Genomic DNA, 17,409 nt, shown 5'->3' on the forward strand with positions numbered 1-17,409 from the left:
AACTCCGCAATCATTAGAAATTCTAAAAGTAGTTTAAGTGGATGTTTGTGGTTTTTTTTTAAATAAAGTAGCCAAGAAGAGAACAGGCCTATATTCTTAGCACTGATGTCAACATAAATGTACAAAACCCTTCAAAATAACAGGTATCAAATGTTCTCAGAACATTTAAAATTAACATTTGTATCAACTGTTTCATCAATGTCAGCAAATCATCCCCTGGAAATTTCAGATCACACAGGGTTTCCTTAAAATTAGAATGAAATGTAATCCTCCCTAAGAAAAATATTTTCCATCTGATTTATACTTTTCTATTTAGAATGTGTAACCAGCATAGTGTTCTGAATATCTTCTGATTTAAGTTAAAACTGCACTGTCTTGAGTAAAACCTGATATATTTTTTTTCTCCATCAATGACACTAAATGAAAAACAGTGTTCATATTCTTACTACTCGTTTCTGCATTGAAAAAAACCACACTTAAACAGGCTTCCATTATTGACAGAGATTTTTTAGTAATAGTCTTGATACTCAGATTGACTTTGATCAGATTTGGTCAATATCTAAAATTTGCAATTTTGAAAACCTTTTGAAAACACAATATTTTCACTGTTGGTCATATGAATATTATGAATAATTAGAAAAATAAAGGCTTTCTGAAATATATAAAATATGGAAAGGTTGTTACATATTTTAAATGTGAATACAATTATCAGACTGTATGCAGAGACTTAAGAAATATTCAGATATTTAAACTAAGATGGATGATCCCATCCACAGTATATACTCTTCAAAATGAATTATATCTACCTGCTCAGACTTGTATTTATATATAAACTTGTACTTTACAGGTATCCTGACAACATCATACATATTGGAGTAATGCTTTTAGTTAATTACTATTGTTGATTGAGAGCAGACATAAAGCTAGTGAACTCCTTGGGGTAATAAAAGATGCATTATATTTTATTGTATTATTTTGGCTAATGTTTCCAATATGAATTTTTCAGGCAGGTTTTCCTCTTCTTAAAGAGACATATTCCTGTAAATCTATTAGGTGCTCACTTTAAGCCATTCCTCTCATTCAGTTGCAATAGGAGATTTTCTTTGGAATTTAAACAATTGTATTCACCAATCAGATTTTCCATATTGATAATGAAACAAGCTCTTGTCATAGCAGTGGCCAAATCCCCGCAGTCCAAAGAATGGTTATAAATACGATCCCATGAGAAACTACGAAAAACAAACAATAACTACCTTGATTTATTTATAGGCAAATTATGGAAAGAAAAAGCTTGTAATGGAATACAACATATACATCATGTACTCTGAACTGAAGAAAGACAGCTGGTACAACTTCTAGCCACCTGCAAACCATAGGCATTCATATCATGTTACAGCAACAACCCGTGGGGAAGAATTAATATTCTAAAACAAGTCAGATTAGAAGACTCCAAGGAGCAATACAGTATCCTTACATGTTCACTGAGGAGAAATCCAGAACCAGATGCTAGGAAAAGCTGAATTTTATGCCTAGTTTACCTCCTCTTTTGGGACTTACATGATTGTTCATGATTTCATTCTGTTCCCTTGGGACAGAACCTAGAGTCTTCTGTTGAGGCAAGGCAAAGAAACTCATGCTTGAAAAACAGTGCCAGTGGTGTATCCAGCTTGCCTGACCCACAAAAGAGGAAGCTGAATCCTTTTTCATTGTGGAGGAACAGAAGAAAATGACATGTCCCAGGTCTTGGGATACATGTTATGCAATCTCCTATTCTCCATATCTGCTTTCCACTTAGGTGATGCAATTTCCAGTTTCACATCCCATTCAGTTTCTACTACAGTCTACTATTAGAAAATCTAGACCACTTCCTAGTCCAGCTTCCTCAGTTCCACTGGATACATTCCATCTTGCTGCAGACTTGTGTCTTTACAGTTGGCTTAATGTTCCCGGACTCAGACTTTCTTTACTGTGAGTAATGCTTCACACCCACAGACTGTGTTACTAACCTCAAGAACCTGGGAGGTCTGAAGACAGACATTACCAGAGGAAACCTCAGCAAAAATAGGCACACAAATAAAGCTGTGAATTGTAATATCAGAGGTGATTTCCTAATGTTCAGCACTGAAGAGTTCTGTCCTTTCTTGGATTGGATCAGAAAAGTCCTGATGAAGAAGTTTTAAAACATCGTTAATGGCCCACTTCTATAGGGATTGCTAAACATAGTTAATGAATCACCTATGTTCTGTTCTTGCCTAGTGTAGGTGTGGACCCCTCAGTGGCTACTTTAAATCAGGTTTGTTGTGCTCCACACATACCAAGCCTTTCTCAGCAGATGGACTGAGAGTTATTGAATGGAAACAGAGGATCTGACAGAGCCAATAAACTGTTTCTGTAATGTAGATTAGTATTTGAAATATATATTTGAACAATTTTCTTACAACTTCACTACACATCTTGTACAATGGTACAATCTGCAAAATTTTTATGATAGAATATTGTACTGACCTTATCTGGTAGTAGCTCTTTTTCACCTTTCCTAGTGAGTGCTGGAGAGAGTGGCAGATAACACAACTTTTCCTTCTGTTTTTGTGTAATATTAAATAGTAGAAAATGAAACTGAGAACTAATAAATGTTTAGAAGGGCTTATTGCAGACAGATTTGCAAAGTTAACTGCAGCATCTGCAATTCATGGTATATTTACTTCTGACTTTTTATTATTCATATAGAAACCAATTCTTAGCCTACAATATGAACTGAGCTATTTTCATATGTATTGCATACCTCATCTGGCTTATTGTTTACACTAACAGGTAATGCTAATAATACCTTCAGGTTTGGTTTAAAATTAAAGAGAAGCTTCCTGGATGTATTCAGAGAGAAGAATAAAGAAACAGATGGGATATTAACAGTGTTATACACTGGTCTCCATATTTATTAAAAGGCTGTGGAAGGGAGTGATACCTAATCAGTATGTACTGGAAATATGTTTTCAGTATGTTAATGACTGTATCTGTGTTTAATGCAGCAGATGCAACAAGAATCCTTACAGATAACTGCTGCCGGGTACACTTGCCGCCAGATTTCTGGCTGAATGAGTGCTTTGAAAAATACTGCTTTTTCATCATCTGAATAAAACTGTTTCCTCAGGCTTGTGGAGTGATAGAGTTGGTGTGATATTGCATGTTGATTACTCAGGTCAAAATTTGGTGTATGCATCGTATGAGTTACTAAATAAATTACAAAGCGTTGTCCCTTCCAACCTGTGTGATTCCCTGCTGGATATATGGATGCACAGAACATTACAGTTTTTTAAATCTTGATTTATCTATTATAATATTTATTTATTCTGTATTAGCAGTCTAATCATTTTAGTGAGCCAATCAGTCATTCCTATTTACCAATAAAAGAAGTGTTTCCATATTCAGCTATTTCTTGCATGAAAACCATGCAGATTTCCTTGGTCAATCACCTCAGCAAGATACAGGAGTAGCTTAAGTTTGGTTTACTGAGTAAGTTTTGCCCCAGAACATTGCATACAGTGTGTATGTTTTTAATTTTCTGTATATGTGCAGTAAAATGTTCCTTTATTCTGAATCAAACCACGTACCAGTACATTTTAGGACAATTTTCTTCTTAGTCAGCTTGAAAGTTTACTTGAATCTAGCTAAATGTTGCTTTCAATGGGAATTCCAGTTCATTCTGAAGAGGCAAACATCTTTGCATTCTTCAGATACTGTGCATTACAGAAATATCAGAAATATGTAGTGTTATTTAAGAATGTATGCATATAGAAGACTACACATGCTTTCCATGCCTGCATAATCTAAACCAGAATATACAATATGAAGTGATCCTCCCTATTGCTCCCACAGAGCTGGCTTCACATAACAGCTTTCTGAATCCTTGGCACTCCAGGAGCAGCTGTTTTGTTTCTATTCATCCTGGGGACAAAAGGGCTATCTCTGAATGCTGGAATTCAGTATACTGACTTTAATGAGAACAGTCCTGTGGCTAATGTCTGACTCTCACTGTATGCTGCCTGGCAGGAAGTCTTGACCAGGCAGAACCACTAAGTCTATGTGTGAAGATTGATTCAATCCCTTTAAAAACAACAGCAAAACAACAACAAAAAACCCTAGGATGACCTGGAAAAAGTGAATTAGAAAGCAGAAACTGTAGCCAAGTGTCTCTAAATCCCAAAGGTGAGAGCTGTGAGGGCTTAGGATCACATAATCACAGAATTGTAGGGGCTGGAATGGACTTCCAGAGATCATCAATTCCAGACCCCTTGCAAAGCCCGCCCCTTATAGCAGCCCCTAAAGAAATAAATCAGTGTGCTTATTATCAATAAGCTGATCAATTCACAAGGTGTTTTTAGCTTCTCTATATCATTAATTGGAGCTTGTCCTGAGCTAGTTTTTGGGAGAAAGGGGTGGCTTTGTAATTAAGGCTGTGGATTAAGTTTCCATAAACCCAGCTGTAAAACCAATCTTTTCCCAGTTCTGCTCCAGACACCTTATGCTACAAACAAAGTGCTACTTTACTTATTTGTATTGTTGTTCTCCAAATAAGGGACAATATTGTTAATGTGCTGCAGGCTCAGTTGTATGTTTCAAGTACATACAGATATTTTGAGGACCAGTATGTAGGCAGACAGTGCAAATATCCTTACCCTGAAGTAATCTCCACTAAATATGGATTTTGTTTATTTAGCAGTAAACCTGCAATTTGTGATGATTTCAGCAGTTGGCCATTTGGTAGTAAAACCAGCAGGTCCCCATTATGCCTCTGTAACTATTATTTCATGCAGTTGAGATCAGGATTTGGCCCTTACATTTAAATCACCCTGATAACGTGTGCTTCTAAAAATAATCTGGGAAAAGATTGCAGTGGGTGAATGGTATGCTGAAATACATACTCATCTATGAAACCTCATTTTATGAAGACCTAAAAGAGCATTTGCCACAATCACTCCCTTTTCTATTTCAGCACCATCAATCTATGGCAAGAAACAGTGAACAAAAGAGTTTGCCAGAAGAACAGAAAACAGACCTAGGTTACTGTTGCTTACGGCCTGTTTACAATACTGGCTGCAAAACTCAGCCCTCTCCTACCATCACAAGCCTAAGAAAACACTTATACTATGGAAAAGTGGTATTTTTCAAACCAGTCGTCCAAACAGAGATCTGACTGCAAGAGATTTGGTGGGTAACAGCAACTTACACCCTTTTTTGAGTTCTTTACTGTGGAAGTGGTGAGGTACTGTAATAATCACAGAACGACCCAGGTTGGAAGGGACCTCAAGGATCATGAAGCTCCAGCCTGCCTGGCAGGGCCACCAAACTTCTACATTTACTAGATCAGGTTGCCTAGGGCCCCATCCAACCTGGTCTTGAACACCTCCAGGGTGTAGTAAAGAACTTCCCCCTAACATCTGACCTAAATCTTCCCTTTTTCAACATGAAACCATTTCCCCTTGTCCTGCTATTATTGGCCCTTTTAAAGAGTAGTAAGCTGCCCAGAAAGGTTGTTGATGCCCGTCTCTGAAGGTGTTCAAGGCCAGGATGGATGGGGCCCCGGGCAGCCTGTTCTAGTACTAAATGTGGAGGCTTGTAGTCCAACCTGCAGCAGGAGGCTGGAGATTCCTGATCCTTGAGGTCCCGTCCAACGTGGGCCATTCTGTGATTCTGTGTGTTTATAGCACTGGTAATTTTTCTTCTTGCCATCACTTGTGGCAGAAGACCCAGACTTTTCTGTTTTTGAGGCTGGAAATAACCAGAACAGGAGCATTTGTGTATAGTTTAGATTTTGAGGCTCATCTAGCACTACACAGTCAATACTAGAGTTTTCACCTAGGTAAATGCAAGTCATGATTTCTCCTTGCAGCTGATTTAGCCAATTTTAATATTACTTTCCTGTGTTGTAATACTGTTATTTTGTCTCCAAAGTGTATGAATTAAGCTCATTACATGTACTTATAAGATTTTTCCCCTAAAATTGATAAAAGTGATAAAGACTAAATCTTTAATAACATATGGACATTCTCTAAAATGGCAGTATCTGTTTAAAAACTCTAAAGCTTGACTAAGTGATCATAATAAGCAAATTCTTAATGAACAAGCGCTGCATGATGGACAACTGCAGATTATTGTTTTGAGATTATTTTTATTAGTGACATTATAATGCTCTGAGATAACTGACTTTTACAATCTAATCTTAAAAATCAGACATACTCTGGCTACTGTAACAGAAACCTTTATTATCCATCCTCCAAAACAAATAGAAGAGCCAAAATACATAGTAATTGTAAAATATTGTTCCTTAATTAGGTGGTAAATTCTTGTGGGACCCTTTAAGTATTCTGATGTACAATTCACAGAAAAATAAAGTAATTTATCAGCTTCTGACGTCACAGTCTGACATTATTACTCTGTCTCATATAAATCATTGGATGTGCAGTGCCAATTGATAGGAAAGAAATTGCTATTAAACTTTTTTTTTTTTTTTTTTTCTTCCAAAAATGGCTTAGGAAATGTTTCTGAAGAATCCTTAAGTTCTTTACCCTCGAATTTTCCGAAATTGTACAAAGATTGTTTTAAAAAATTCAGTGTGATCAAGGACATTCTTTCATAGCTTTGTTCTGTGAGAGAGACAGATTTATCAGGACACGACAAGCCTATGTAGGAAAAGACACTTGCTCTACTGTGTAACCCACAAATAAACCACATGGCAGTTTCCAGTCTTAGCTAAACTCTATCAGTAGGCTGACTATACTTTTTTTTTTTTTTTTTTTCTTTTTTTTTCAGAAGCTCAGCCTAAAGTGTTTTCAGAGAAATCCAAGGAAGAGTAAAGTTTGCAGGCCAAGTTGTGTTGCTCTCTGAATTTAGAATTCTGAGGTTTTACAAGTCAAGGTGGAGAATGTGGGATCCTAATATTAACATTTGCCCTTTCTTCCAGGTCTCAAGGAATTTCTCAAGTATCCTTTTGACCATTATTTGGTAAAAATCATTGAAACCAGTTAGTTTATTTTGGCTAAATTTGAGACCAATTTAATTCATTTTGAGATGTTTTTTAGTGGTTTCATTATCTAAACTTCTATGAATATTTTGGGCTCAGGAAATGTCGGCATGAATGTCATGTTTCAAAAGTATTAAAACATCTTTCTCTTTCACCAGGGTTTTATTTCACTCAGAACACCATACAAAAAGAAGCAAAAGATCCTCAGGCTTCTTCCAAGATTTACTCTCACAATAACAAAAAGAAGCAAGCTGAAAACAACAAAACAAACTAGATCATTTCTATTTCATCTTGCACATGTTCATGTAATTAAGAAGCCTTACAAGACAGCCATCTCACTACTACAAAGCTCTCAAATTATCAAAAGTTGATTATTATTTCAAGATCTTTATAAAGTCATATCAAGTCAGAAGACACAGTCATACCTAATGATGCACGCAACAGAGAATTAAAGAGCATAATAAAATTTGAGTACTTAAATTGCTTGATAAAGTATTTTGTTTGAACATCACCATTAAATAAATAGGTGGTTGTCTTTGCCATGAGAGGAAAAGAGGCCACAGTACCAAAGAACAAATGAGAAACGTGCTTCAATGAAGTGAGACCTTAAATCAACTTAAATTATGAATAAGATGCAACTATGCTATTTACTACAGATTTACAAAAAAATAAAAAAATAAAAATCTTTGGCATATTACAAGCTATGCCAAAACTACATTTCCTGGGACACAAGGCTAGATGTTTTGGCATGAATTTGGAAATTTTAGGATCCCTAACAGTATATGCCATTAAGACTGACAAATATGTCTATATATCTGCTGAAATTTCATTCCTACATGAAAGTTCTTCTTCCATTGTTTCATGAACAATGAAACTCTTCTAATTTCTTTTACAGTCCTGTTCTGTGTTCTCCTTTTATGCTATAACCATATTACTTGATTAAACTGAACTCAGAATTCAAGGGGAGATTAAGATCATCAATTTATATGTGGCTCTAATATTTTCATCATTGAAACCTGGATTTCTTCATATTCAGTCAGTATCCAGCAATGGATTACAGTGACTTTCTTTAAATATGTGATTTTTGTTTATTATTTATTTATTTATTTTTGTCTATTATATTTTCTTCAAGCAAGTTAGGAAATAATTCACTAAACAGATGACTCTTAGTATTCAGATGTTGAATTGAACTATTTAAGAGAAACCAAATGGGGTATGCATTATTGTCTCTAACTGGGTGAACATGAGTCAGTTTGGCAATAATATGTTCTTTTGAAATCCTGTTTCCATCACGAACAGAAAAAAAAAAAAAAAAAAGAAAAAAAAAAGAAGTTTCTTTTTGTTAAATTTTAAAGCTAGAAGAAAATGAAGACTTGGTGAGCTTTCAAAAAGTATAATTCCAAAGTGTGGGCCTTTCCAGAACAAAATTATCTCAGTATTTCAGAAAATATTCACTGTTAAACTAAGTCAGAATCCAACTGGATATTTATATTAATGGCTTTCTCCATGTCTTTCTAAATACAGTTAAATCTGGCTTTAAAACTGAGTCACTTCTATAAAATTCCTGTTTCACGTAGATTTTATACCACAAATTTATACTTTGTACAAGAAAACATATGTTAAGATCCATTTTTATTGTCACCTGCAACAAGAATAATCTTAAAAACATAATCATAGTATGGTCTGGGTTGAAAAGGACCTCAAAGTTCAACTAGTTTCCACCCCACTGCTGCTGGTAGGGTTGCCAACTACCAGATGAGGCTGACCAGAGCCACATCCAGCCTAGCCTTTAATGGATCCAGAGATGGGGGCAAACACAACCTCCTTGGGCAACCTGTTCCAGTGCATCACCACCCTCTGAGTGTAGAACTTCCTCCTAAATATACATTTAGAAAAAGATAGGAGATAATTTCCCCCATTTCACCATTTTGATCTGTTTCCCACCTGGACAGCTGGTGATTTGATTTGGTGCCTCCTATTTCCCATACTATGAGAAACAAGGAACAAAAATTGTCTTCGCACACTTTCTGTGTACTCTAAGATTTCACAGACCTCTCTCATATTCTCACCTTAGCAGTCTCTTTCTTGGCTAAAGAGAACTACTTTACTGAACCACTTTCATGACAAAATTCCTAACCCTTTGCCATTCTGCTCTAACTTTCTCCAAATCTTGTTTTGTTATGCTTTCTCATTTCTGAGATGAGTTAAACAGAATAGTGCCTATTATTAAAAACAGGGCTGGTACTGTGGAGTCGGTCACATAATCAAACTTTCTCTTTTCTACTCACTACCTTGCTCTCTAATATTGGGCTCCTTCAGTGGTTGATACTAACTAGTCATAAAATTGTGAATTATAACTTGAAGTACATTTTTTCCTGAACAGTAATCTCTAATTAAGATTTACTCACTAAATAGGTATGTGTGTACATGCATGTTGTTGATTTAGCTTAGTGATTAAGAATATATTTATTTTCCTTTCCGCACATTGCTGCACATTCATTATTACTTGTGTAAATGCAAAGCTCCATGATATCAGACTTAATAGTTGGAAAGAGGACCACTAAGATTACCTAATATGACTGTGCATGCTAGACAAGCCATAGGTCTCAGCTAAATTACATAATAATGAAAACTGACCATAGCCACCACTATTTGAAACAACTTAGCAATCTTCACTATGCAATTGGAAAAATACACTATCCCATTTCAGAGATAATATAACCTAAAAAAAAAAAATCTAAGAAACACAGATAGGAAAAGTTAAGTTCATAACGAGAGAGAATGAATCCGAGTTATAGAATCATACAGTAATTTTGGTTGGAGAAGACTGATACAAGTTACCTTGTCTAGTCATCCACTCAAGCCAGGGCTAGAGTCAAAGTTAGATTAGGTTGTTCAGGTCCTTCATAGCTTGTGATATTAGATACAGATGGAAAGATATTGTGGACAAAAGCAAAGTGTAACAAAATGCTTTTAGAGCACATCCTTTTCACATGCTTGTTGGAAACCTCAGTTTAAAATAACAAGTTCATATCTTATGTTGCTACAAAGCTCCACAGGATCAGACAGCTGAAGGAGGACTATTACCATCACCCAATCTGACCATAAATGGAATACAGGCAATAGATATTCACTAACTTATTATTAAATTATACCTACACCATTTTGGGGGGGGGCAATTGTAACAAGAAATGCAAGAAGTCACATCAGATTAGAGAGCAGTCTCTTCTCTGCATATTCCACCAGCCCATTACACCAGCCTTGCTCTCAGCTCAGTGACTGTCAGCAACTTCCCTAATGTGTCAGCACTCACATTCAGTTGCAAGGAATATTTCTTCCATGTACCTCCAAAGGTCAGCAGACTCCCTCACAATGATTAGGGCTACTTAACTACACTGCCCTTGATCAGCCCTGCCATGAACTGGAAAAGAAAATTTTTTTTAGAAAAAACAAACGGCAGTTCTGAAACTGTCATCTGCTTAGATTAGAATGCTTGCAGATTCTTGTTGATCAACTAAGGCTTTCAGAAGGCATACTGAAGTAGTTGAAAATAAGGAGGTTTATGAAGTCCAAATTGCTACCCAGAGATGCATGTGGAATGACTGTGAGGTGTTGCTCTTCAATATGTGTGGGTGTTTTGTAGGTAGTTTGGAATGAAGGAGTCTAGCTTGAGGTCTGGCAGATTGTATTAATCTCAGCAGTTTAATAAAGCTCATTACTGGAACCTCCGTGACCTCCATGAAACCAGCCACTCTCACACATTCCTAATTTGTATCTGAATGTTCATTCTGGTCTTTTAATTTTTCCAAAGTAAAACATGCAAGACCACAGAAAACAGACTTCATTTACAGCATAGCTAGTGAGTTGCTTCGTTGGTAGAACATGGCAAAAATCTGTAATAAAAAAAAAAAAATAAAAAAAAAATCTGTTAAAAGCAGCTATAATTAATATTTCTTTTTAAAATCAGCTTTTAAAAAGTAACCCAGGTCTGCTTTTTAAAGAAACCAATAGCCATTTTACCCCACGAAAGTTCCAGAAGGACACATTCAGTGCTTAGCTACATTAAAGACAGCATTAAATACAGTAGAGAAAGCCCCAACCTTGGTTTAAAATTGAAAGCCTAAGGAAATCATCCTGAAGAACAATGTTACACTAATTCTCACTAATAAAGCAGAACATATGGCTCACATACAGGAAACTGAGCCCAATGAAACCTTTATACCATCTGCCACAACACAAGAAAACATCATAACTCTGACGTGAGCTCAAACATCTCTTTTCAAAAGATGTTACTGCTAGTGGAGTTGGCTTTGGCAGTAAAGTTTGACTTATAGTTAAGTTACTGTCTCCCCCTGCTGAGTCTAGCTCTTTTCCACTCTCATTTCAGTTGCAGCATGTAATTTATCCAGCAACTCATTCTTGTATGGAGATATCTCAATAATGTGAAATAATTTAAATCTGTGCAATGATGTGTGTACCTTACAGAAATTCTCATGATAAAGAAGGAAGGTGGTAAGATATGATGTGGGCCTCCTCTGGTACACTTCTCTGCAGTTTGGGAGAGACAGTAACAAGCCTTTGTATGAATGCTTACTTAACTATGTTCAGGAATCAAAATACCTCTGAAAAATATGAGAAAGATAACTGCTTTTAAAAAGCTACTTGTTATCACACACAACAGTGAACTGCAAGATTCTCAAGTCCTAGATTCTCAGCTTAAAAGAGTACAGAAAAGAGACTGCTCACAGAATCTCTTCTTCCACCTCACCACTATTATTTATAACTAGCCTGTCCAAATAGACCATTGAGCAAAGATATTACCTCAGACATGTACTTTGCAAACAGCTTGTAAAATCTGCTAAAATATAGCTTGAATTACAGATACAGAACAATATGTGGAAATAGAAGGAAAAGTTTCACAACATCCAAGATTTGTTTGTAAAGAAAAAAAATTTGAAAGGCAAAAATTAGACTTTCCTAAAAAAAAAAATAAATAAATAAAATTGAAATCCCTGGTTTTAATCAGTAATTTTAATTATGATTTTTTGTATGATTTCAAAATAAAATTATTTAGGTATTAGACACCATATCAAGAACTGAACTAAAACAAATGTAGAATATGAAGATAATTTTCATTATCTACTGATGGTAGTGTTACAAATACTGAATATTGCCTTCCCACCTTTCTTAAATAAAATAAAAGAAACTGGTGAATGATACTATAAAGAACCACAGAACTTCTGGAGAAACAGGACTTGCAGTGAGACCTGCAATGCCCTGATGTTTGGCATATTGAATGGAAGGCTGGGAAGTGCTGTTCTCAGGGATTTCTTCACAAAATGAAGACACACGACAATAAGCTCTCCTAAAGCTAGTGGAGCTAGACTACCCAGCACAGAGTTTTGTCAACAGAGAAAACTGAAAACTCAAAAAATAGTGAAGATTATAAAAAAATTAAAAATGAAAATGCCAAGAATAACAGCTACTGGGGTGAACTCCCAAGGGAGATGATGCTGTATTTGTTCTTCAGTTTAGAGTTCAGGCCTGAGCACAGTTCTTAATACACATCATAAGTACTCACAAACATGCAAAAAAAAAAAAAAAAAAATCAAGGGGCTTTGCATTTCACCAAAAGGCTTATGTGTTAAGTCTCTTCACAAACAGAAACAGGATTTGGATGTTCCAGTGATCCCGTGTGACCTAAATGCTATGAAAGTAAAACAAAACAAAAACAAACTATGATTCAGATCACTTCTGATGTGATAATCACTCGAATGGAATGTTTTCTTAATCTGACATTTTTTGTAATGCTGTCAAATTAGTCAGTCATATTTTCCTCGTACAAATTGTCCTTTGTTTACCTTTCTGTAAGCTTTCCATGCTAAATTATACCTACATTACTAAATTAGTGGAAGCATTTTCCAGAGGGAAAAAAGTGCAGTCAACTGAACACTGCAAGTCATACTGCTTATCTTCTGTTTTTCAGATCAATTTACTTCTGCCCACAAGATTTGAAATATCTTATAATATTGCTTAATATATAAAGAGACTATTACTTCATTACAAAGCTACTTGTTTTACATACAGTCTGAACTAGAAGCTTGTGATGTATTGTGATTGTGCATTGCTTTTTTCATTCCTTGACAAATGACTCACCTCTCAAAAAAGGCTTACCCCTGAGAAGCAAGAATAAGAAGGTTAGAACGAAAGCTGAGAAAACAAGCTAAAAACTGAGAAATGCATTTTTCCCCCCTTTTTGAGCTTTTTCCATCCAAAATCTGAAGTTTAAGTGATACAGTGTCATTAAAATGAACTTAGTTTGGAAAAAGAGAACAGAAAAAAAAGGAAAGCACAATGACAACAAAGTAAGTTTAAAAGTATTATAACTTGTTTTCTTGAGGTAGTTCATGACAGATTTTTAAGATTAAAGCAAGTTTAAATAATGCTATTTAATTGAAACTACTTTTTCTGGGAAATTAAAACAAAACTGTACTTCCATAGACAACTCAAGCCTTCTCAGCAGCATACACAAAATAGAACTTGGTCAGTTCAAGATGAAGGAACCAACCTTCACTACAAGAAGGGAAAGAGCATAGAAGAAGTTGAGCTGAATTTGGAGAAACTCATTGAAATGGGTTCAAAGCTCCTTAGAAGACAAAAAGATGATCTTTGTGAAACAACCTTCCCTGGGAGAACTTTCTACTTTATGGCCAAGCATAATTTCTTCTGTATCCTCACCCATGTCTTTCAGCATCAGTGGTAACTATCATCTGGCTCTTCCACAGCCATTTGTCTTGCTTGGTTTTTTCCTTGCACCTAGCACAGCACATACAACCCTTAAGTTCCCCATAAATCAAGTCTGCTTACACCAGACAAGCAGATAATTAAACTAAGCAATCCACAAATTCCCTTCTGGAAGCCTCTGCTTTCTTCAGTGGTTTAATGATCATCATATTAAGATATTTGAAGTATTGAATTTATGAAGTTTTGGTATGCCAGTTTTATGCAGGAGTAACAGTGAACAACACAAATCAAATCTGGAAATTGTATCATATAATTTCAAAGGAAATTACAGCTATGTAAACTGAGTATTAGACAGTACGCTCAGTTCTTCTGCTATTTAATCTTCCTAAATCATAGCTCATAAAGCCAAGAGACACTTCTACACATTTGAAAAGGCTCAGATCCCTTTCATCAAGGAATAGAATTTGTCCAAACATTTAATCTCTGTGGGAACAGAAGCTGCATATCTGTAGCTATGAGCATCCATCCTAGGAGAAGATGGAATAAGTTTTTCTTTTCCTCTACACTTAAGAAGTGCAGATTGCACATTAAACACAAATTCTTTTTCAAATTAAAGTAGCAGATTCATTTCTGGCTATTTGAATTTGTTGGTACAACAAACTGCATGGACAGATCCATTCAGAAGACCAGGGCTTTTCTCATGGGTGCAGCCCACAAAACTGGAGAAGCAGCTGATGTTTTGAACAGATGGTTAGCAAAGTACTGTGGTTTTTCTCCTTTTCCCTGTTGACTACTCTCTGCTACCACATAGCTGTGTGATTCCAGCTGAAACATGCTACTGGACTGGTCCTGCTGGCTGATAACCAAGAGGAACACATTCATGCACACTGATGTAGGTCTTCACCCTGTCTTAGATCTCACTGAAAATTTCATAATGTCCAAAAAAGGTGCTCTAAAAAATGCTCAATTCCCATTTTCTTTATGTCTTCTTTTAGCTTCTTCTGCAGTTACCCCTGTCCTTGCAGAAAATTTCTCAAGTGTACCAATTTCAGGAATATGCTCAGTAGTCTACAGAGTAAAAATGTAAAGCAAGTATCAAGAAATATTTTGTATTTTATAATTCATGATTTAATTAAATACCCAGGTAGGCTTTTAATATTTCAAGCCAGAAATACATGTACAATTCTCCAAACTTCCAAACACAGCTACAGTATAACAGAGCAGGAAGCATGTATGGACCAAGTCTTGGCTCTGAATGTGTTTAAGTACTGTTTTGCCCTGGTTAAAAAATCCCCTCTTTGAACAGCTGTCTCCTCTACTGAAATTTCTCAGTCTGTTTGACACTCTCAGAGTTCATCAAAGCCTCTTTTTAATCAAGCTGTTTGGAACTTCAATGTAGAATTCCCCTTTTCATTAAACCTAGGTGATAAGTAGCACTGATATCTTCAAAAATCTCTCTGTCTTTCTTTTATAAATCATTGCAGTGAAAACAAAATTTTATTAAAAAATAAAATCCAAACCTAGCCAATGAGAAACTTTGACTCTAAAAAGGGAAGAAGGCTGAGAGACCAAATAGCTCAGTAATGAGCTTCAGATTGGCATTGATTTTATATGGAAAATTCCTAAGTATGATTTTGCATGACATTATAAAACTTCCTAGACAGAAAGGCAAAATTATATGTAGCTATTAAGCTGCAACTTTATAACAGAAAAAAGACTGGCTTGCATTGTCTTTTGCACTTGCAGTTACCCCCATGTATTTCTACCTCCCCAGTCCCATATGCTGTATATGATCCTAGTTTAAACTGTTTTCTTCTACACAAAAGCTTAATTTTTTACACTAGTATATTGTCATAAATACTGTTTTTATTTTCATATTAATCACCTGTCTATATTCTTTACATCATTGTAAACCATCAGCAACATTTTAAAAAGAAAACAATGGAGTTGTGTTTTGTGGTTTTTTTTTTTATAGCACTTTGTAGTAATTTCAGTACCAAAGAATCAGCAAGAGAGACTTTCAAAGACAGGCCATGTACAAAGTAATGCCCTTTCCTTCTCATTTTTAGGATTTAAATTAAATCCAGATCACCTGAACAGTCTTATAATGAAGAAAAAAAACAAAAACAAAAAACACTTAAAGTGAATGAGACCATTTAGCAACTATTTCAGATAAGCTACTCATACATCAAAAGGATGACTGCTTTAAAGAAAAGCTGTCATTTTAAAATAGTGCAGTGTTTTTCAGAAGTAACCAATATATCCTGACTGTGCTTCCTGTTGGATTGGCAATATGTTATTGGTGGATATAAAGATCAGTCTGTGGTTAGCTAGACTCCTTCAGTAAAAAGAGCTTGAGCTGGAGATCATTCCTGAAGTAGCTGGATTGACCAAACACTGTGTGATTTACCTTATTAGGAAAGATGGCTGACAGCAGATTCCATGTCTGCATTCCAGATGATTGCAGTTAACCACTGATGAGCCCATGGAAATTACAATACAGTACTTTAAAAGATGAACTATACTACAGTTTCATTTTCCAGAAGAGGCTTAACCTCTTTGTAAATTTAAACTAGAAGGAGAGTAGGAGGAAGAGCTTCCCAAGACAACATGGGGTGCTTCATCACACCTGCATAAGGAAAGGTGCTAGGGGTCTTGCAGTGGGGAATGGGAGAAAGATGCTCTTTATGAAGCAGAAACAGCTCCATAATGAAACATGATTCCTCAGCATGAAAACTACTGCTGTGTAATTCCCAAACAAGTTCAATTAATAAATGTGTGGTCTAAGTAAACCACATCCATGCATCATCTCTCCTTCTTTCAACTCCAGGACAATGGGGCCTGTGTGGTGGACACTTTAAATATCACTCTATCCATCATGTACTCCTTAAAATATATATTGAGTCTCCTTCTCTAAAGGACAGGTCAAGTGCTGAGCATTTTGGAGGGTAGTAATGCTGTCAAATTTAATAACAAGAATTTAGAAGTGTTTTATGAGCAGAAGCTGCTAGATCAAGTTTTATCGTACTCAGGTCTTGCAGCAAAATTTTAAAGGCCATTAGCTTCAACACCAGAATATATAGTGGCAATTTTTATTTTTTAACTGTGATTTAACTCAATCAATTAAAGACCAAGTTTGTAGATTATTACTTTTTTAGTACAAATACTATAAGGCTCTTTAAGGTTTTAGGAACATACTTTTAAGATCCAGGCAGTTGGTATTCAGCTCAGAGGGACAGGAAGGAAATATAAAAAGCATGTATGCCTTCCCATCAGCAGTCTTCTTAACTTACCATTTTGTGGATGGCAGCTCAGAGTTTGCTGAGCTGCTGGTTAGCTGCAGCAATGCATAGCTCTTGTTCCACTTTGTCTTTGTCTGGTTATCCTAGGGAAAACATGTGATGTATATAAAAGGACCCTTCCAACCCAAGCCATTCTATGATTTGATAACATACCTGGTGTGAGCATTCTTAGATCATCCAGAGTCTGCTTTGTGCAGTCACCTTTTCCATCTTGGCAGTGAGTGGGCTTTAAAGACACTTTACTCTTCCTCCCCATCAGGAGGCACACAATCCACATGAGCTTCCACTGGTTTTCCTCTTCAACTATTTGCTTTCTCAAACAGAGAACTACTATCATACATCACT

General features: G+C 35.8%; 1 long non-coding RNA gene across 1 annotated transcript; it reads right to left on the minus strand.

Moving 5' to 3' along the window:
• Nucleotides 1–10,412: 10,412 nt before the first annotated feature.
• On the minus strand, nt 10,413–17,143 carry LOC116653114. The gene is made up of 2 exons (XR_004306479.1): nt 17,056–17,143; nt 10,413–10,911 (listed from the first exon to the last, which is right to left on the minus strand). It is a non-coding gene; the product is annotated as an uncharacterized LOC116653114 (long non-coding RNA).
• Nucleotides 17,144–17,409: the final 266 nt, after the last annotated feature.

This window comes from Coturnix japonica, chromosome 3, assembly GCF_001577835.2.
Source record: "Coturnix japonica isolate 7356 chromosome 3, Coturnix japonica 2.1, whole genome shotgun sequence".
Lineage (NCBI taxonomy): Eukaryota > Metazoa > Chordata > Aves > Galliformes > Phasianidae > Coturnix > Coturnix japonica.